Genomic DNA, 22,625 nt, shown 5'->3' on the forward strand with positions numbered 1-22,625 from the left:
TTCCCATTTATGAGGCACAAAATGTTCCAGAGATTAAGGCTTTTCAAGTTGTATGTGGTGTTTATTTATTTTATTCCCATTTATAACTAACATAAATGAAGAAAAAAAAAAAAAAGGCTCGTGGTTTTTATGTGCCCTTCTGTTTAAAGCTATGGGAACATACATTGATAAATTTCTGATTCAAATCTCATTGAAAATTAGTTAAATCATTTTGCTTCGAATGAACATGGCCAGGGCAGAATGGGTGGTTCAATAATTATAGTAATTATTGAATTATATCAATAATTCAGCAGCTATCACAGGTGCATTTTAACCAGGTTATCCCAACTCACTAGTTCTAAAGGAAGCCCACAGAGATAGGGGATGACTTGATGTAAATTGCTGATGTAAATACACTCAAGGCATAAAACATTCATATCTGCCCTTTAACTAGGCCTAATCTAACTGCTTTTTTTGGCTTTCAACCCAGCAAACTGATAAACCCACTTGAAATCTGCCCAGGATGTCCAGAATGCTAAGAAGTTAGCTGTCATGCCAGGTTTTTATGGTGAGATTGAAAAAGCAATTAATTTCTGTGTACCATATCTGTAGTCAGCAGCAGTAGTGCAGCTAGAATATCCAGGAGAGTTTGGAATTGCATGGCGATGAATCAAGGCATACATGGAGCAGGGGATTCCTCTGTTTCTACTTTGACTGGCACCAAAACCAGTGCTCCAAGGTCTAAGGTCATTCTCAGGAGCTAGTGGAAAGTTGCCTTTATGACCTACATGAGTAGACAAAAGGGGTGCTACTGCCAAAGGGATCAGGCTTTGTGGCTTTCATTTCCTCAAATAACGCAGACTCCCTAGATTGATTTGACTTTCCCCATTTGTCCAGCTCAGGGTGTAGATGTAGTCATGACAGCATGCAATCCTCGTGGGAACACAGAGGACAGGGAGGTGGAGGGAGATGGGCTCTTCTACCCCTGCTCAGCGTGGACATGCAGATACTACCACAGGGATACTTTATGAACTGGAGTGACAGTTCATAACAGTCACTGGAGTGACCGTTACGGAGATGTTCAGGCACTGAATTGTCAACTAGTACTGTACATGCCTGACTGCAAGAATGCAGATAACTTCCAGGAGCCACCTGTAGATGCAATAAGCTGTTGGATTTATGATATTTTATATCAGCATATGTAAATTCCGATGATAAAAAAAAAATAATAATCTTGCCCTTTTTCATACTGCTACAGGCTTGTTATATCCCTTTATTAATCTTTCCCCAAAGTAGGAAAACTTCCAAATCTTCACAGTAAAACATTAAAAAAAGCGACACTTTTTTCATGACTTTTTCCATGACTTTTTCATACTCTTATTTTTCTTTTTTGAACAAAACAGTAAAAGCAAATCAGTGTATGAAGGAGGAAGAAAACAAGGAACATAAATTGAAGATGTTTTTCTTCAAACCTCTGGTTGATTATCATGGGGGAAAGAGGAACATTTCTTTCATTCTACAAAATAGAAACTGTTATTCTTCATATTCTTGGAGTGAAGAACCTTAGCCTTGTTCCTTTGTTTTCTCTTTAATGCCATTAGTTTTAGACAAAGAGAGAGAAAGAGAGAGCTTGTATACACACACAATGTCCCTATAGACTTTTTTTTTGTATATATAGTACAGCTTATTTTCTGGTATTGGATATATCATTATTACTTAGATGATTAAACTAACCATTTGAGATGCCCTTCACAGAGTGCTATTGATCTCATGAATAGATTAAAATTAAATGAATTCTTTTACCCTAATATCTACCAATATTCTTTGCCTTCTGTCTACATCTCTGGTTAGCATTTGTGCACTGTTTATTCTCCTGCAGGCAACACCAAAAAATGGGAACTATAAATATCTTTCTCTCATGCAACGCAGTGCCTGAATTTTTATTGTATGTACTAAACTTCAGAAAACTGGAAACCTGTTTATCCTTGTGGAACAGCTATTTTTGAATGGCTCTGCAGACTTGTGTGTATAAAAAAGCTTTGTCACACTTCAGGGATGAGATCCTGTACTGCTTCTCTGTATGACCTGTACTAAACCAGCTTCCCTGGAAAGGGACAGCCAAGCTAGCATTCAAACATCAATTTAGTCCTCTGTCTCCTGGGTCGTTCTTAAATCTTGTAAATACCCACAACACTTTGAGCCAAATGAACCTGCTCAAAACAACAGGCTGCCTTATGAGTTGCTTGGAAACTGTACAATAGTCTTCCTTGCAACCTGCCTGACCCCAATCAACAGGCTCCCTGTTCTGGGAGTTGTGGTTAACCTTAAGAATCAGCTTTATCTCCTGAAGTTTTTACTCAGAATAGGTCTTGCCCCAGAGAGACAAAGCTCTTACATCACTTTGTTTAAAAAAATATATATATATTTAAACACATGATACAAAGAGCAAATAAAGAACAATGCACTGTCAATGAGATGCAAGGAACACATGCATACAATTCTGTTGGTCATTAAAAGATACATTTATTTAAAAGGAAGTCTCCAGCCTCTCTTCTGAAAATGTGACAGGTGATCAAATCTACTAGGAGAGAAATCCTTCCTAATTTACAGATTAGCTCAGTTCAGTCGGCCTTGCATAGAGATCCTCTAGAGTGCTGTACCTGGTGTCCTATTGCTCCCCCAGAATACCTCAAGTCTTCATCAAGTCCCGTTTTACATCTGTTAGCAGCTTGTGGATACTTTTGACTATCTCAAATCATCTGGATGCCTGTATGTGGGGAGCTGAATGGAGCTCTGCAAGTGGGATCCAACTCTGGACAAAGAAGTTTAAACAAAGGTGCCCAGGTGGGCAGTACAGGCAGCAGTCAGTTGGGTCTAGAAAGCAATTAGCTGACCTGCTGCTAAAGGCTTGAACTGATTTCCTAAATGAGTATCCAGTGCCATTTGTTATACTCTTTCACACCTGAAAAAATTGCATAAAGCTGATAGAAGTGACATAGGACCTACAAGAGGCCAGTATCTTTCCAGAACAGTAGGTGGAAACCACACACGATGTGCTTGTGTGTTTCATAAGGCACTAAACAGCTGAACTGGGCCTTGTGTGTCTACAGTGCGTTGAATCCTCCTCTAGTTTTAATTGACTGTGTTGACTTAATTGCCTCATTAATACAATTTATACACTTAGATCATGTGTAGACACTCAAATATGTCTTAACATCGACCTGCATCCCACTATACACATTCTGTCAAGCTCTTCTGGCTTCTGAAAAGGGAAACGTAAGCATGAATTTAATCAATAAGAACGCCATATTGCCATTCTTTCAACACATTATTTTACCTCTTAAGCCTATTTCTTATAGTACACAAATCTGTTTTCCACTTTTTGTTTCTGATGTCTAATGGTTGTACAGGTTTTTTCTGCTCTCTTACTTCTTGCTAGCCTGACTTTGTCCACCCGATGAGAAGATCAAGCCTATGTGGACTACAATTCTATTCTTTATATATTCCCCCGTACAAAATTAAGAAAATATCATCCTCAGGGGACTGTTAGAATAGATCAAAATTTAAAAGGGTCGGGTGTGTAAAGGGAATATTTTAAGACTAGCCTGAAACTTGTAAAGTGTATTTCTTTCAAAAGAAAGAATAAGAAGAGTTATTTCTGACAACTCAAGGATGTCATGCCCTGGAGCATCCACTAAGAAGGCTTATAAAAAAAGATGACCTTTGGACACTTCACAATGTAAAGCTACTCATAGCTTAATACTATTTCACAGATTCTGCTAAACCCTGAAAAAGGACTAAGGAACGGTGCACTGTAAAAGATGACTGAAGATGAAGAAATTGCTGGGTTTCCTAATCGGACTTATTGTGAGGATCATTTCAAGCAAAACAGTAAGATGACAATTTTTATCTTCCAAAATTTCAGATAGGTAATCTCATCAAATCCATGGGCAAAACTCTAGCATCTGAACCATATTCCCAACTCAATGACATTGGAGGCAAGATTCCATCAATAGGAAAATACAGAATAAAACTTTCCCCTTGCATAAGTCTTCTTAAAATTAACAACCAAGTACAGCCAGTTAAGTGTCTTTTCAGTAGGTCTGTCCAGAGTATGTATTTGTTAGAAATATAATTGACATTTTACAGATACATATTTCTGTTTTTTCCTTTTTTTTTAATTGGCTGCAACAGTTCACTGGAGTAATGGCCATAGTCTTGAATTACATTATGGAAGGTAATTGCCATAGCATAGTGATATACTCCATTCTATAATCAATTATTCGATGAGTTCAATAAGAAAAGCTAACAGATACCTTTGAATAAAGACAAGTAAACATAACAAAACACAGGTGGTTTGTGGTTTTTTTTTCCCTAATAAGGTTAAAACAGAAAGAAAAAAAATAGCTGAGCACAATATGGGTGTGTTTCACAAGGCAAAGTTGCAGAGTGGTATCTCTTTCACTGCCTGCTTGCTATGCCTGCAAATCGTTATCTTATACTTGAAGAATCTTGTTTCAGAAGATGTAGAAACATTTTTTTTTTCTGTTTGCCACTGTCTTCCTTGAAAGAACAAGAGATACTAACAGAAAGGGTACTTGTATACTGACAGATATGCACAGGAGGAGACAAGAGAAGAAGAGCCAAATAGTGGAGTAATGCAAATGCATTTGTGTTTTCTCTGAAATACTTCCATTTAATCCTGTTGGTAGTTTCCTTCTTCAATCACTAAGCAATAGCTTCCTTTCAGTCTTATTCCACTTTTGTTGATTACAAAGTGGTCTGTTACCCTAGTGTAAACTCTGTCTGCTTTAATTTCTTTATACTGTTCTTTCTTTTCTAAAGTTCCTTTATACATACACTTATAAGTATAATGTTTACAAAATGAACTTCTTTCCTTACTATCTAGTAGGCAGTTAGGAAGTTTACCTGTTTTCTCATGCTTGTACCATAAAACCAAATAAATACAATGCTTTGTTTTTCTTTTAAACAATCATCTACAGGATAAGCAATAGTGTCTTTTTCATTACAGTACTACAATGTTGTTAAAATGTGTCATGGTAGGGCAAAATTTACCAGTTAGTTTTACAGGTAATTACTGAGCTTCCTGGGGGAGGTCAACGCTGGCAAAACTTCCTTTCTGTTATCATCAGTGCTAAAAAGAGAGGTGGCACGGGAACAGTTTGAGAAATAAAGCACTGTGTTTTTTCTAGAGATAAGTACAAGATTGCCATCTGAGCCTCCTCAGTGGTACTCAGAGTAACCAGACACCAAAACAGGCACTGAGGCAGTTTCCAATGCAAAAAAGAAAGGGCAAGAATGAGATGAATACTGTAGAAAACTGTGTTTGGGAATGTTCACCACGATCAAAATAGTCTTGCCTGTTCTTGTTGATAGGATGCTTATAGCCTGTTTTCATTTACAAACATGGAAAACATTTTAAAGAGCTAAATTTATTATCGCTGAGAATTTCCTTACAAAGAATTGTGTGACTGTGTTAAATTTTTTTTCTGGAAATCTTCTTATTGCCATTTCAGATTATGTTTTGCATCCGTGGATCTCAGATTCATTTTCTTGTACAAGCTGGCAGTTTGCATGCAAGCAGGTAACTTTAAGATGACTGTGTGATCAATGTATCAAATACATGCTTAGGGAAATGAGTGATGGGGAAAGAAAAAGGGATGGAAATTCCTAAGAAAGGATTTGTAAGATATGTATCTTCTAATAAAAGATATTGAGAAAGTCAGAATATGAATCAGTGTACCCCAAAAGCAATGAAAAGGAAATTTTGGACACTTTGGGTTATCTCCAAGGAATCTGTGTTCATTTACAGTTTGATGCAGCTGTGTGCACTTGAAAAGCTGATTTTAAAGTTTTTCCTTTTGATCTCTATTAGTGTTGATTCTCAGATTACTGTGTAACATGTACTTTAATTGCCTTCTTCCTGACAGCAAGGAAAAATTTTAAGGATATCAAAAATAGCTGTATTCTGATCAACAAAGAGAATCAGGAAGGACTGGCTTATTGCAAATAAGAAAATATGTAAAAAACGTAGGTATATTTTATGTGTTGAAAAAATAATTCTAAATAAGTGATTAATTAGCAGGGGAAACACCCTCAGAAGTCACTGGATGAATGGTACACAGGGTATCACCACTTTCCACTGTGAAAAAAGTAGGGAAAGTTTTGAACAGAAATAAAGGTGACCAAAACTGAACTGGGGATAATCTTTCTGTCCTGTTGTTTGTCATGAGAAAAACATAACCTGCACTGCTGTGGGATTAAAAGAGTTTGTCTTGTTAGACCAACAACTGGAGAACTGAAGTGTGATAGAGAAGCATGAGCTGTAAGTCTCAAGTTCCTTTTTTTTCCCCCAACTTGAAGTAGTTTACTATAAAGGCCAAATGGGTCTTTAACAGTGGATTGTGACTTGGAGGTTGACTCCTGGATCTGCCCATGGTATGCTGGAAGCCTCTGAGAAATTAATTCCTCATGTTTTCCCCCCTGGGTCTTGGAATACCCATTCTGTAATCTGGGGATTAGAATACACAGATAGTGCTTACCACGTCCTTTTATGAAACACTTCTACTTTTAGCACATGAAAGCACACTATTTTGGAAATTTTAATACCAAGAAATGTTACAAATTGGAATCAGTTAATATAACAAGACTATTTGAAGCACAAATATATCCTTACACAAATTACATTTAAATTCAGTTTTGAAGTACTGAATATGGAACAGCAAAGCCAAAGGGCCTCTCTGCACTTAATATTAGGCAACAAGCAGCTTAAAAGAACATGTTAACCTTTTAAACCATAAAAAAGTGTTTTCCTTCGATCTTTATTTCATTGACTACCTTTACTTTTTCTGTTTTATTTTCTTCCCCTCTTTTTTTCCTGTTTTCTTTTTCAATTGTAATAAGAACACAGAATAAAGAGTTTGGTCTTGACTTGCAAATCTACAATATTAAGTAGGTTCAAAATCAGGCAGCACAATTACGCCCACCCCTCCTTGAAGCGATCCTACTGTGCAAGTAAGCAACATTGCTGTAGTGACATGGATTTATACTTGTGTCTCATCCTTTTCGGTTTGGTGGACGATCACTGGTCAAGACTTTCAAAGACTGACTTCTCTTATACTCTGTATATGATAATCATGCCCCAAATGTGACTTTGTTGTTCACTGGAAAATACACCCCAATCTCAATGTTTCCCAGACTTGCTTTGGTTTTAATTTGCAAATATTCTGAAAAGCTGGTCTGGAAAACACCTCACTGAGAATTGTTGCTTTTGGAAAAGAGCATGCTTTGTGGTTGTCAGATCGGATTAAGATCGTCACAGACCAGACAAGTCAGAATTAAAAAACAACAGGTTAACACAGTGAATGCTTAAGTTCTTCACTGCAAAGTAGGAAACTGATGTAAGAAATGTACACAAAAAAGAGACTGTATATTTCAATGTCTGAACCAAATATCTGTAACCTGTCATTTAGATATTTCTTAAAAGTAGCTTCCCAGAGCTGACTTAGTCTGAGCTTCCATTATTCTAACTATTGTTGAGGGCTATTAGAGTGCCATTGTTTACTAATTAATGCTTAAGGAATTTCTGTTCATTCCAGTTTTTCTTTCTTCCTTACTAGATTAAATTAACAAAACTTGCAGTTTTAGTAGTTTGAATTTACAATCCTGTAAAAAAAAAATCTAATGAAATATAGTGTCCAGCTGAGCAGAGATATGCACACAGTATCTGTCATAAGTTGATTTCTTACATTAAGATCCTCTTCCTATCAGGGAATGCTGATGCACTTGAAATCCTTCTGACTGTCCTATTTCCAGACAATTTGTCTTAACCTACAAGCCTATTTAAGGCTTCCTGTAACTGGGAATTGTAATATTGCAAAAAATATATACTATACACAATTTTTTGTGCTTTTGTGATACAAAATATTTTGATTTCTAGAGAGATTCCATGAAGTATAATAGTACAAATGAAAAATTTACTGCCAGCTGGAGTGCCTCACTTTCCTTTATTTGTGATTTGGAGAAGTTAAGGCTCTCACACATTCCCTCTGACACACACAGCAGTTTGGCTGCACGCTGTTCCATAAGGCCTTGATTTGCTTTCAAGTCCACTCAACTACCTTTCTGTCATCCAAGACATTGATGACACATTCTTCGCTTTGCAAACTCTAGTTTAACAAATTCGAATTAGTGGTTTTATTTTCAGTAGAGAACATAGCTAAACAACCAAAACTTCAATTGCCTGATCCCTACAATGGCATAATGTTCCCATTATGTGACAAAAACTGCTGCTTGCAAAATGTTAACATTTTTGCTAAAAGCAAAGCAAAGAAAAAGAATGCAAAAGCCTCATCCTATTTCTTTCTTTCCTTCCCTGTTTGGAATAATCCTTTCTAAACCTGCTGTTTCATGCATTGATGCAAAATTCAAATACGTTGTCAAAACTGACTGAGATTTTTTTACCTGTTCAATTTGTTCAACATGCTTATTTCCTGGCTGTTTGGTTTTTGTTTTGGTTGTTGGTTTTTTGTTGTTTTTTTTTTTTTTAATGCAGAAGTCCCAACTTGTCTAATGGCAGTTATAATGTTGTTGAAACCTGGGATAGTAGCATACCAGTCCTGTTAAGAAAATTCTAGTCCTAGGCACTTGCCAGTTAATACTGGCATTACCTGTAGCAAAGCATGTTGTGTTCCTTGGTACTTCATCTGCAGTTCTACTCTTAAGTGAACTGCTTCACCCACTCCTGGTTGGCATTTGGATACTTTACAATCAGACTCACCTCTCTCAATGTTTCTATAACAAAATTTCCATGGGCCTTCTGTGATCCTCCCAGGTGTTGCTTAAAATAGAAATATTGAATGTAGGCAGGAGTCTACATTCATTTGATCAGTCTCTGGAAGATATTTCCTGTATTAATTAGTCAAAAATGTAAGAAGTTGAATCAGAAAAAGTCCTATACTTGTCCTAGATCCTCTCTTTGCTTCTGCATTGTGACCCAAGGGGATCTGGCAGTATCTCTTGCTCAAATCCAAGGTGTGAGATAACATATGCAACACACTAAATAGAGCACGATATCTATCCTAGGCATTGGATTTGCATCAGTCATGATGAATTGTTAAGCTTCCTGGTGCCTCTGCAGATCATAGGCTTCAGCTCCCACTCATACTATTATTATTTTTATTTAAGGACTGTAATAACAGCAAGGGAAAGCCAGGTGCTTTCAGACTGCAGTAACATCTAATTCTAACTTACTCTACCTGTCCAATGATCTACGCTCACATTTTAGCAGTGATTTGATATATCTAAGCAGCCACCAGTTGGGGTTATGAAAAAAAATTGTTTGAACAATTTTGTTACGTGGGGTGGTGGGCTTACTTGAATACTGTGTTCAGTTTTGGGCCCCTCACTACAAGAAGGACGTTGAGGTGCTGGAGCATGTCCAGAGAAGGGCAACGAGGCTGGTGAAGGGTCTGGAGAACAAGTCTTATGAGGAGCGACTGAGGGAACTGGGCTTGCTTAGCCTGGAGAAAAGGAGCTTCAGGGGAGACCTTATCGTGCTCTACAACTACCTGAAAGGAGGTTGTAGCGAGGTGGGTGTCGGTCTCTTCTCCCAAGGAACTAGCAATAGGATGAGAGGAAATGGCCTCAAGTTGTGCCAGGGGAGGTTTAGATTGGACATGAGGAAAAATGTCTTTACTGAAAGAGTGGTGAAACATTGGAAGAGGCTGCCCAGGGAAGTGGTGGAGTCCCCATCCCTGGAAGTATTTAAAAGATGTGTAGATGTGGTGCTTAGGGACATGGTTTAGTGGTGGACTTGGCAGTGCTACGTTTATGGTTGGACTTGATGATCTTAGAGGTCTTTTCCAACCTAAACAATTCTATGATTCTATGATTCTACTTAACAATGCAGAGGCATAAACTCTCACTTTACAGTGGAATCAGGCTTTTCCTGCACATTTGTGTTTTCAAGGAAATGTGAAGAAGAAAAAAGTCCCATCCTTCTTCCTGGCCTTCAGTGCAAAAGCCTATTGGTAGGGAGATTTGGTGATTTCTTTTTCATAGGTGAATCTGTTATGAATTTGTGTGGATGCCCTTGGTTTGTAGAAATAGCTTTGCTGCATGGTCTTTGTATATTGCAAGTATTAATTTTGTAAATGCCTTTGCATGACCCTGCAGAGTTTTCCAGACATCTTGTATTCAGTTCTCTTTTCCTAGGTTTAGGGTCAACACCTAAGCATAGATAAAGTTGGGTGAGTTAAATCTCACTTTTAGTTGTCACAGGCCTGTGGCATACAATATCCTTGTATTCTGTATTGACTCACCGCGGGATGCTTAGAAGATGAGACTTGCATTGCAGAGCTTCACAGTATTGCAAAAAGCTCTATCTACTCAATGTTGATAGTTTCAGTAGCCAATATTTTTGGCTATTTTTCTATAAAACACCATGTACTATGTATATCAATCCTGATTAGGAAAGCACAGGTTTCTCTTCTTGCCTGTTATCACAGTTGCCCCTAATTAAACCCACACTGTTTGAACCTACTGAGCACTGTCCTCTATCATTTGATCACCTAGACACTTGTGTTTTTTCATCAGTTTTGTGGTCACCTGCTTTCTTGATCTGCTGCTCCTCTTAACCTTTTCCAGTTTAAAGGCAGGCTAAAAGATGCAAGGATGGCTAATTTAGGTCCCAATTAATTCTAGCTTCCTTCAATTCCTGTGGAGTACTGATCCCTCATTAATCTCTCTTTCATCTTGACTTCTATACCTCCCTTAGGTGATGACCCAGAAAAGGGATCTTTGGGCAGAGATGCTTAGGCCTGTGTGAATTCAGCTGTGAGAGGTAGCAAATATTGTTCCACTGGAGCTATAATGCCAGAAAAATATGGTATGCACAGGTACTTGCAGAAAAGGCTGAGACACTAAAATAATAATGGAGATATTGTTTTCTTAAGGAAAAGAAATGGTGGGAAGAAAATTCATCAGGCAGCATAGTAGGAAATGTTCTTTAAGGTGATTTTTTTCATCAGTGGCCATATATTGTTTTAAAAAAATCTTAGAAACTCCATAATTCTATAACACATGAAATCATGTACCATCTGCCGTAGGAATCATTCTATATCATACATCTATAGCATTTGATTTCTGTGTGAACTGAATAGCAAAAATACACAGAATTGTTTCTGCCATGAAATGAAGATTGCTGGACCAACTTGGATCAGGGCACTATTCTGAAAATGTTCATCATTGTTGACTCAAGCTTAGTGAGATTGTGTGGCAAGCATCAGTAGTTTGGATTTAACATTGAAAAGATGTGTTGAAAGCAGTATAGCATACCTCTTTTTAAACCAGATATGCTCCAGAAAACACTAAACTTTCTGGATATGCTGAAATATTTGCTGATGTCTGATATCTTTGCAATATGATCTGGCATCAAATGATTCCTCAAAATGATTTAATTATTTTTGAACAGTCATCCCAAAACTTTGTTTGTGCATTTTTTGGCAAAACACCAAAATAGCTGGAGAAACTAGACAGTTCCTCAGAGGAAAGGGACATCTTCTCAGGAAATTCAATTTGCAGTCATACTCAGCTTTTGACAAGCAATTACCAGGAATAATATATAAATTAAAAGCATATAGTGAAAGCATGATAGCAGTTGTGTATGCTGATGACTCTGAACTATTTTTCATCTGAAGTTCACATATTTTCTTTTAAATATTAGCCTTAATGACAGGGAAGAATTCTATCTGATGGGGATCATGGGATGATGTACAGTCAGTGTTACTAATTAAATAAGTTTAATTCTTTTAAAATTTAATTACTAATTTCAAAGGCAAGACACCTGAGCTAAGAAACTAATGTGTGGTTAGACAGAGGAGTTTAAACTGGATCTGCTCACAGACATTTTATAAATGATGCAGTCCTGGAATTAAAGTCATTATACAGTGAGTTTGGAGTGTTGCAATATGTACATATAATATTGTTTACATAAGTATTCAGAATATGATTATTGACTCTGGCTGATAAACACTAAGCAACAATAAAGATGACCAACTAATCAATATAGAGGATGGGTTGTAAAGAATGTGATACATTTTTCTGTCAACCTCTATTTTCAAACTTAATTTCACATCCCAAACTGTGTTTCAAATTGTTTCTTTTACTCAAAGTTAAGGAAGTTTATCACCCTAATCCCTCAGTTTCGGATGGCAACTTCTACTTGCTAGAAATCAAACAACTTTTCCAGTTTTCAGTGTCTCATTAATTTTCAGGCAGCGTTACTAAGGCTTGTGGCATCTGGTTTCATGATCTGAGTCTGGAGTTAAGATTACAAAACTGTATTTTTAGAAGTAGTAGAATCAAATTCTTTCCTAAAGCCTTTATTCATGAAGATTGGAAAAAAAATGCTATCCACTGCCAACAAAAAGCTGGTTACGTTATCCTGATTAGGTGAAACTGATCTTAACAAAGAATGAAACAGCCTAATCCAGTACATTATGATGCAAGATATGGGGTTAAGAAAGAACTCTTCACTCACATAAGGTAATGCACATAAAAATAAAGTTTACCATAAGCTAGAAAGGTTCACAACACCCTGTTATATTCAGGAAAAGGAAAAATAGCGAGTAACTGCAGTTTGTCTGTTTCAAGTAACATCAAGTACTATTTGGGTGATAATTTCTTGCTTATAGAATCATTTAGCATATTACAGGTGTAGGTGAGCCTAGACAGTGTTCTATAATAATTTCAATAAACTCATTGGGAAATCTTTAATTGCTATATAAATCTGAAAAAAAATGCATGATTAGATTAACAATGGGTAGGTTAATGAATAAGAAGCAAACTGGAATTGGAGCATTTAATCACTAATGCACATTTGTTGTAGCAACTATTTTTCTTGATGCCTACATTTTTGTTTAGCACTAACAAATGTCCCCCTATACATTTGAAGGTCCTATGGCATGATTAAGAAAGGTATTGTCTATCAATTTTACCAGACACTACGTAATTTTAAAAGGCGGTTCAGCTGGTTTAAAAAAAAAAAAAAGTTTTGAATGTAAATCCAACTGCCTTAAAAGTTCTAAACAGATTGAAGTCTATATTGAGAGCATTTTGTTGTGAAAATTTTTATATTTGTCAGAGGCTCAAGAATCTTGAGATCTTCTTGAGAGACTCAGAATGTTCTGAAATGAATACCACTGATTCTTTATATTATCTTGCTACCTGAAAATTAAACTTCATGTTTAACCAATTAAAAATAGATGGGAGTTAATAAAACTGCCTTTTCTGGAGCCATACAAGACTCAAAGTCAGAAGTTAAAGTATGAACAGTTTAGCCACTTTCATTAATTACTAGTTGGCAGTGCCTTTATTAACCAAAAATCATTGTGGTTCAGTGTCTAATGAGATCCAAAGTTATTATAGACAATATTAAAGAAATATTCATCCAGAAAAAAAAGTACATTCCTTACTGATGTGACTATAATATGGCTTAAATATACCAAAGATATGTTTTAATGGTTAACTGTGAAATGCTTTAGGTCGGGATTCACCTTTTCTCTCTACCAGCAGTTTTCAACCTGTCATTCACTGACTGTTTGATCTCCCTTTTTTTGTTCATGCTACATGCTAAAAACTGATTATTGGAGCCCGTTGGGTATCTTCTTCCTGCAATACCATGCGTGTCTGGTGTAACTTTCACTAGCTTGATTGAGTACTATATTTTCATGTTATTATCAAGCTGTTAATTTGCCATTTTCTCAAAGTCTTCTATACTCAAGTTGCACCATTGCAACAGTGGACTTCTGTGCCCTTGGGACTTGTGTGGCTTTGCTTGAGCATCCAGGTGGAGTGGTCTAGATTTCTTTCATTGGTTGCTATTGGAAGGCTTCCAGCTCAATGAAGTAGAGAGTTAGGGATTTTCTTTGGTGGTTTGGTATGCCACAAATATTCCTACAAGACCCCATAGGTTACTGAGATTCTTTCTGTGAGCAGCTGATTGCCGGAACAACTTAGCTGTCTACTGTAACTTCTCTAGATCTATTGACCTTATCTACAGCACAAAGAATTTAGCTGTTTAAGTGTTGGTCTGTTGGCAAATCTTCTATATTGCTTCCATGAAGATTTGTAAGAGACTTCAGTTTCTTACAAAAAGTGGATATTGTTTCCTTTATTGGCAGAAAAATATTGATTCAGTAGTAATTTGGGTACTCACTAAATAGCCTGGAATTTCTAGGTTACTTTAAAATTCAGTATTTGTTATGACAGTCTCACACAGATGGCTTTATTTTCACAGAAGGATTTCAGCCTCTTACTGAAGTTAGTCACAGAGCTCAGACTAGTTTAATACTTTTAGTTCATCTTTCCTGATTTTATTTCTCACCTCACTAATATAATGTGACCTCTAAGACACTGAGAAAGTAAAAAATATTGTTTTTATTAGGCATTCAGAAGAGTTACTGCAGTTCTGGCTTTCATGTCTTCCAGTTAAAGACTTTCTGAAGGTGCTAACTGAGTAGACTGCAGATAAGATCCCAAATATAGGCTGCCCTGCATTCTCACAGTCCCTGCATTCCTACCCAAAGATAAGCTGGTAGTTTGACTGGACTTACATAAACTTTATGGCTATATTTGGTGTACAATGATGTTTCTGAGTGTACAAGCAAGACATTTTCCATGGTCTTCCAGTTGAAAATACCAATGATTTAGAAAATGCTGAACTCTGTAAAAATAGCTGTTCATTGGGCTTAAATATAGCTGTGATCACTACACATTACACAGGTTTTGTGACCTAGGCAACTACTCATATTTTGCAACCTTATTCCCAGCATAGGAAAATAACAATGACAACATCAAGATAAGAACTTGTCACCTTCTTATGCAGGTGAAACAAGCAGGAAGAAAAATGAAAGAAACAGAATGGTGATTGCTGTTGAACTGCATACAGGATAAAGGAAGCATAAAAACATTCTGAGGAGTAACAATGCAGCTTTTAGGAAGACCTTTGAATTAATTCCTTTTAGCAGAAACCTCCCAAATCCTCAGCAAAGTGTGAACTTTTCAGAGTATATGAAAAAAAAAGAAAAAAAAATTCAAAAGCTGCCTTGAGAATAAGGACATATTCTATCAAAAAAAAAAAAAAAAGCTTGTAAGAAAAAAATACAACTGTATGACTGACTATCATCAGAAGTCAGGGGAAAAAACTGAGGAGAGATAAACAAGAAATTATCATTCCCTTTTGCTTTACTACCTACCAGCCACTGCTAGAGCTCATTTCTTATGGCTCCTACAATTGTTTTTAGACTTCTGTTGACCAGAGTTTTGAAAAAAAACAATGTTTTGAAAGAAAATGGTTTGAAATCTACTAAATCAACTGAAGTAAAAATGTAAATACTCTTTCATTAAACTGGAAAGTGTAATTAGTTGATTTAATGTTTTTCACCTGAAGAACATTGTTTGGGTGTCTATCAATGACAGTCACAATAAAGATGTCGAAGAAAAAGCATAAACAGTCCCTTCTTTATACTGACTCATATTTCTTGCTTGTCTTTATATTTATTGAAGACATTATGAGAAGACAGGAAAAGTACATTCAGGACATGGTTTAAACACTTGGTTTCATTAAGCTAAGCAACCAGTAAGAGTAACATTATTGTAGTGCTGAATACACAGAGAAATGTATGTATGTGTTCCTTACATGCATATAAATACACTTCTTGTAAACTGTGACAATTGTAATTTGACATATAACAAAATCAGCAAAGTATTTTAACAGCCACCATTTTAATAGTAATAACACATGCATCCTTTGATTATACAGACCACTGGGACATTTGGTTGCAAGGATTAGAGAGAGTGAGGTCTGTCTTACCTTTCAGGTAGCATTAATTGGTTTACCATTGCTACTAGCTGATTGCAGCTTGATTGACATGCACAGCCTCGAAGTCAGAAAGGAATGCAGCCAGTCCTCATCAGATGATGCACTTCACTGTGTCTGACTTAGAGTCCAGCGTTAACAGCTTTGCCTAGAGAGATCATATAGATAAAATTTTGAAATCTCCACCCAAGTCATAGAATACCACAAACATGATTACTTCACATTTTTGTGAACATTCATATGTATATACCTAAAATCAAATAATTGGGTTTTTATGTGCTATCTCTACTACATTGTACAAAGCACTATTCAGTGTGTGAGATAGATCTAGGTCATCCTTTAAAAAGTATGACTGCACGATTTGGATTACTTTAGTTCAGAGAGTTAGTGGCTCTGTAGCTGTGCTCCCCTTGAGCCTCTGATCAAAGAGCATGTACTCAGAGGATCTTTGTGGGAAGGGTTATCTCCATACCAGCAGTTAATCCAGGGAATAATAATGACAAAAAAATAAACCCCAATGTAATAAATAGATATATGCCACAGATGAACCTAGCATTGTGAGATTTCTTGTACGGTTTGTATAAATGTAGTGGGTAGATTTCCTTCTAGAATGACACGGCCTCTTCACAATTCATGTCAAACATAAATGAACCTACTTGAGTTTGATTCAGTCTTATTAAGCTTCTCTGCAAGGCTTTCATTATTAATTATCATGCATAATAATTCAGATTTTTATGTCTTCTTCCTACATCATATTTTTTTCTCTCAGAAATCCATATGTGCAATGTATGCATTTATTTTAGCTACGGGAAGAAAATATATCATTCAAGAATGGAAAAATACTGAATTATGTGATCTGTTAGTCAATATGCCTATCCAGCCTTCCATCCTCTATACATCTTAATTCAGGATTTTACAAAACCATGTAGTCACAAACTCTTCCTTGTATCTCACTGCTGGGGTCCTGCTATCACACTGTTGGGGGCCTATGTATCCTCATATCTAACGGACCAAGGTGATCTACAACAGTATTCCCTTAACTAGCAGTCTGAAATGTGGCACACCTGCTCTGCTGGAGAACTGCCAGTAAACAGATGCAGTGCTATCCATTTCAGAGACACTGAACACAGTCATAGCGGCACATATAGTCTGTTCTGACAAGTAAAACAGGTGTTGTCTACAAGTTTAGCCACAATCATTAACAGATGTGAACTGGTTTTACTGGCATAAATGTGATGACTTTTATTACCATCGATCAAAACAAGCCCTGTTCTTGATCTGTGATGATGGTTGAGGGCTTACCCAATGCTTGCTGGCAGTCAGCCCATCTCTGCAATTCTGAGAGAGAGATGTGCGTGTGCAAGAAATACAATATTAGTCCAGAAATAAGTAACTTAATTACAGGGCTGAATTCTACAAGATTGATTTTAAGCACAGCTCCCATTGAATCAGAAGTTATTTAACTGAAATAAATTATTTTTAGAATCCAAACAAAGATGTAAGAGGACAAGACCTGAGCCTTGAAACTAAGCTTTCAGAGTGTTGCTCATGTAACCCACCAGATGTGCTCAGTATAGGTACTGTGCTTTATGACATCTACATCCAGGAGAGCCATGGGTAACTCAAACTGCTTTCTCTCCTGGGTTCCCAGACTCTGCATCCCAGGACTTCAGGTACTGGGAAAGAAAAGAGATGAAGTCTGGTCCATGTAGGCATTCAAGTGGCTGATAGTATCAATGATGTGCTATATGCACATCAGAGCATGGTATGCATCTGTCTGTACAGGCCCTGCAGCAGAAGAGATTGCCGCACTCCAGGCACAGCACTGAATTTGTGATGGGTTGCATTGGCTGAAAGACAGAGCCCAGGAGATAACTTTGCTCAATAAATATATCCTCCACGGCGCTACTCTGTGGAGTCCCTCTCTAAAGGTGTCTATATATGCCTCATGGGCAAAGCCTCCTCCATCCTTCCCTTGCACCTTGGTTACTAGCAGCTGAACTGTGCCATGCCTAGATGTCTAAGGGAGACACAGCAAATGGACCTTCAACAAGTCATGCATGGTGGAGACAGGTGGGGTGTGGCACCAGGTGCTAGAAGGAATGATTACTGGGAAATGGGAATTTGGAAAGGGGACAAATCTGGTTTGGAGTTGAATGGAACTGGGGAGCCTTAGAGATGCCTTCAAGGCCAAGACTAGGAATGCAGAAAGGGTGCTCCAGTATGGACAGTCCTCCTCCACAGAGCAGGATAGAGGTGGTCATTGATACCATGTTCAGAGCAATTTAAGCCATGCAAATAGGGCTGAAGAAGTATTAATTTTAATGTCTTCTCAGCTTTTTACAGTGGTGCAAACCACTTATTTCTCAGACAGGAAGACTGTGAGAGTGGAAAATGGCATTGCAGCCTGACTTCAGAATACAAAGATGTACTATATTATCTTGATTAATCATGAAGAAAAAAAAAAAGAAATCTGGATTCTATCTGCCTTTTTTAAAAAAAAAAAATCACATTTAACAAGTGTATAAAATGTCCTCATTTACAACTCCTCACACCTAAGAGCTTTTCTAGCAACTTTGAGTGCTCAGAAGTTACCATCTTATTGATGAAACAGTGTGCATTAAAAATATTCAGAGCTAGCTAATTAATTTTGCACATACAACTTTAAAGTTTCTGACCTGTGTGATTAGTGATTAGGAAGGCTTTTAAAATTTTTTTATCAAATATGAAAAGGGATATGCAACTCAAAGTCATGAAATTTCATTCAGTGTAGAAGGCTGAAAACTCTCTAATTTAAGGAAATGTGATTTAAAACTAATTATAGCGAATGGAAAAATCAAGAGGGACACAAAGAGCTTCTCAATAGATAGAAGGAAAAATACTGTTTGAGAAAGAATAATGTAACAGTCAGAAAGGAATTAATGAATAAGACAGGTACATACATGCCTAGAAATAGCTATTAATACCACAGAATTATGCACTACTCAGTCATTAACATCACATTGCACCTGGCAGTTTAACAGGCAGATTTTAGTTCTTTGAGAAATGAAATTAAGGGCTCAATTATGGATCCGAGCCATGCTGAGAAGTGAGAAAGATAAATACTGTTTCATGGTGTGCTGGGAAACCATATACCTGTGGAAGGTACAAAAAAGTGGTCTGTCACTACACGTGCAATAAACAAACCATGCTGATGGACCAGCCATTCATGGAAAAATATGTTCTCCAGAGAAACTCATTAAACCTCATTCTGAGTGTCAGGGAACAATCTGAGGTGTAAGGGAAGTTGTTCGTTCTCCTCTTCTGATGACTGCTCAGGGACAATCCTGCTCTATGAGAAGTAATGGTAGTTCTGCATGAAGTTTCAGTGTAAATTACATGAGATTAGGAACTGAAGATTCAGGTGGGCATCCCTGGAGCCCTATAGAAGGCAGATCTATGTCTGGTTTTAGTCCAGGGGTGTCTGAGCTGGACATTTGGAGGCACTGGTTTGCCTGAAAGAAGCATTTTCAAAACAGGCAGCTTTGGTGATTTTATTACACCACATGATTCTGTTATCTTCAGATACATCTTCTTAGGCTGGTCACACTGAAAATATGTCCCTGATTCCAGTGACTAAGACCACACTGTATATTCTGTATCTGAGCTTTGAACTGATGCATCTAGGTAAGATTTTTTGAGCCCTGCCCTGTGAGCTGCAAGCAGTTCCTGATATGCTTTAAACTTCCTTCCTCCTTGTATTATAGACTGTATTTGTCTGATCCAATGATGATTCACACTGCTCTTGTCCTTCGTATAAGCAAAACATTCCCTCTTATGGGCCCTATCCCTTTTCAGTAATTTTTTTTTTTTTTTACTTCTGTATCATCTATCCACAAATCTTAACTTCTGTGTTATTGTCCTGGTTTCGGCAGGGATAGAGTTAATTTCCTTCCTAGTAGCTGGTACAGTGTTTTGGATTTAGGATGAGAACAAAGTTGATAATGCACCGATGTTTTAGTTGTTGCTAGGTAATGCTTACACTAGCCAAGGACTTTTCAGCTTCCCGTGTTCTACCGACTGAGAAGGCTGGGGGTGCACAAGAAGCTGGGAGGGGGCACAGCCAAACTGGCCAAAGGGACATTCCATACCATGGGACGTCATGCTCAGTACATAAACGGGGGAAAGCTGGCCGGGGGGACCGCTGCTCGGGGACTGGCTGGGCATCGGTCAGTGGGTGGTGAGCAATTGTACTGTGCATCACTTGCTTTGTGTATTATTATTATTATTATCATATTATTATTATTATCATTTTATTTCAATTATTGAACTGTTTTTATCTCAACCCATGAGTTTTTCTCACTTGTGCTCTTCCAATTCTCTCCCCCATCCCACCGGGTGGGGGGGAGTGAGCGAGCGGCTGCGTGGTGCTTAGTTGCCGACTGAAATTAAACCACGACAGTTATCAAACTCATTTTTCTGTTTACTTCTTATAAATACTTGTAGTGATACCATAATCTCAATTCTTAATCATTAGAATGTTTTTTTTCTTTATTAAATAATTACAGATATTATTTATGCAATGAAGCATTATTTAAGCAATTTGGTATTATCTTTGTCATTTAATTTTTTCCTCCTCCTCTCTTTTGCTCATGTTTCCAGCTTTGTGAAATTTCCCTTTCTGAAGTACTGAGAACACATATATTGATACACAAACCATAATTTTGCACATAATAAATGCAGTTTTATCATGAACACATACAATCACAAAATTATTATTATTAGAATGACCTGTTGGTTTTATCTCTTGGAAATGCATTTTTAATAAGTAAAATACTTTTAAGATATCAAATCTTTCTATTTGAATATACTATCTATCTGGTTTGTGCTTTTTATTCTTTTTTTTTAAACATGTCAGGGATGTTTTAGTAGTGATGACACAGGACTTCAGAAAAAAAAATTCATTTTATGCTTAGAAAAGAGCTGCTCCTGTTGTTCTTGCCTTGTGACTGATCCATATTAGTCACCTGTGCTGTAACTTATCAGTCAGGAAATCAATAGCTAAACATTCCAAGATCTAGCTTTCTCAAATGTCAATAACTCAGAAAACAAGCTATGACATTTTTTCAGGTGGAGTACAGCCCTCCCCATTTCCAAAGTAGGGAACATCCATAACATGACAGTATTGTGAGAGAGCCTGCCAAATTATGGCTGATATCTAAACCTAATTATTACATTTCCTGGTGAATAAATGATATGGCAATCCCTGGGCTGAGTCAAAACAGTGGCTTTCATATTTGCTCCAGAATTACAAATGTGCTACCATTGTTCTTCCTAGATTATATTAGAAATCAAATTTCCTGATTTACAAATCCTTTCCACTATCAAGCCCTCTATAATCTTAATTCCAGCATCACACTGATTTTCATTTGTGCTTCAATGTATTATTTCTGAATGAGTGCCTTTTCCCTGGTAGAAAACAGGATATACAAGCTTTATCCTCACAAACCCTCAGACTTTCCCATGAATTTGTCAGCTCCTCCCTATAGATGTCAAAGTCCCTATACTCAAAACACCAATTCAGTAGTCGTATAAAGCTGGATATTCCCCCCAAAATATTAGCAAATGTCTGTAAACTTCCAATATTTGCTTTTTGGCATGCTGAGAACCGCTAGATCTGGACAGTATTGAGCAGCAAGATATGCCAAGCATTCACCTGCGCAGGTCCTTACCTGACTGCAGTCTTGAGGCACAGCCACCAGATCAGCCCCTGTGCAGAGACCTGTATCCACACACCTTTAATACAGAAACTCCATGTTTTGAGCATTCATCTAGGATATGAAGACCCATATTTCTCTCCTGCCTTTAAAAAAAGATAAGCTCCATCTCCCACTTCTCACATGGATGTTACTTAACATAGGGACAACTATTTTGGGGTTGTCTAGATTCCAGATTTGGCATTTGCTAACTTGCTTTTAACACTGCTCCCCTTTATGAAAAACACTTGCATATTCTTGAGCCAGGGGAAAAGGGAGGTGAGTCTATTACCTAGCTGGTATCACACGTAACCTGGAATATCCACATCTAGTTTCTGTCGCTAACAAAGATTTGTATCTGGAGCTCCTAAATGATGGGTGTGCTCTGCTACGGGTTAAGAGAAAGATGTTATTCTTATTTCTTCTGTTTTCTGAGAAAAAATGACTTGGACATTTTGCTGCAGAGGAGGATTCAGGATGATGAATGCAGATTAGAAATAAGTTACTTCCTTTTTTTTTGCCAGAGAAAGACACTGATGTCACAGCAATGGCCATATATTACCAAAGTTTTGCTTCAGCGGTTTCTATCAGATAGATTATATAGTCCTCTAGTTGTTCCAGTGACGACTTATCCATGTACACTGCCTACAAAATGAAAAGCAGCATGATTTTAGGAGTATTCAAGTACCTCCGTATGAGAAGGTGTGTCTGTACAAGATCTAAGAGAGGTACTAGTTCAGGCTCCCCTATAGCAGTGTAGCTATTCCATATGGTGCTGCATTCAGGCAAACTAACCATATTTACAATGCCTTTAGTTTTGGAGCTTGAACAGCATTGCACTGCAAGGGAAAAACTACCCTATATATCATTCACAGAATGTAGGCACCTAATGAAGCCTTAAAGCTTGCGTCGGGCAAAAAACTATCTAAAAATTCTGCACGACAATTTTGAGAGATTACGGTAGCTTTGTCTTTCTATGGGTCTTGCTTCAAGCTGTCTTAAGAGCGGCA

General features: G+C 37.3%; 1 long non-coding RNA gene across 1 annotated transcript in view; it reads right to left on the reverse strand.

Annotated features, from left to right (window-relative positions):
• LOC143157763 (uncharacterized) overlaps window positions 1–21,761 on the reverse strand; it is a 104,105-nt gene extending 82,344 nt beyond the window's left edge. The window contains exons 1-2 of the long non-coding RNA XR_012994841.1: window positions 21,592–21,761; window positions 15,875–16,028 (exon numbers count right to left, since the gene is read on the reverse strand). This is a non-coding gene — a long non-coding RNA (uncharacterized LOC143157763). The remainder of the gene's footprint in view (window positions 1–15,874; window positions 16,029–21,591) is intronic.
• Between the last annotated feature and the right edge of the window lie 864 nt (window positions 21,762–22,625).

Source organism: Aptenodytes patagonicus, chromosome 3 (assembly GCF_965638725.1).
Source record: "Aptenodytes patagonicus chromosome 3, bAptPat1.pri.cur, whole genome shotgun sequence".
Taxonomy (NCBI): Eukaryota; Metazoa; Chordata; class Aves; order Sphenisciformes; family Spheniscidae; genus Aptenodytes; species Aptenodytes patagonicus.